An 844-nucleotide genomic window follows, 5' to 3' on the forward strand; every position below is an offset into this window, starting at 1 on the left:
CTACCCGGTTTAGGTTTCTATGGATTTGTCTATATTTGGTCGGGCTTCGTGGTTGTCGCCGCGGGAGGAATGTCCAGCCGTGTCTTTGGTAGGTCTTGCCAGTTTAGGTTTATGTGGATCTGTCTAGATTCGGTCGGGCTTCGGGGTTGTCGTCGGGGGAGGGTGTGTGCAACTGTGTCTTTGGCAGGTCTTTCAGGTCTGCCCGGTTTAGGTTTATGTGGATTTGTCTAGATTCGGTCGGGCTTCATGCTCTTCGGAGTTTCTACATGCCTTTTTTGACATTTTCTTTTTTGGGACGACGATTTCCTCCGCAGATCACAGCAGCCGGCGTCTCCTGGTCCGCGACTCTTCGACCACTGCTTGTACAAGCTCCCGAGTTTTAAAAAACTTGATTTGGGGTGGAGGCCTAGAGTCAGCATCAAGCTATGCTCATGGCGCATCGCCTATGGAAGTAGAGGAAGAAGGTTTGCCACAGCAAGGCGGTGTTCTTGTCTTATTGTAGGAATAATGTTCTTCCCGCTCTTTCCTTGTTTCGTTGGTGTGCTTGTCGTCGGGGAAGGGCATGTGTAGCCGTGTCTTTGACAGGTCTAGCCGATTTAGGTTTCTGGTGGATTTGTCTAGATTCGGTCGGGCTTCGTGGTCTTCAAGGTTGTTGTCAGGGGAGGGCATATGCAGTCGTGTCTTTGGCAAGTCTGACCGGTTTAGGTTTCATGTGGATTTATCTAGATTCGGTTGGGCTTCATGGTCCTCGAGGTTGTCGTCGGGGAGAGCGTGTGCAACCGTGTCTTTGGCAAGTCTTTCAGGTCTGGCCAGTTTAGGTTTCTGTGGATTTGCCTAGATTCGG

This window comes from Triticum dicoccoides, chromosome 1B, assembly GCF_002162155.2.
Source record: "Triticum dicoccoides isolate Atlit2015 ecotype Zavitan chromosome 1B, WEW_v2.0, whole genome shotgun sequence".
NCBI classification, from domain to species: Eukaryota; Viridiplantae; Streptophyta; class Magnoliopsida; order Poales; family Poaceae; genus Triticum; species Triticum dicoccoides.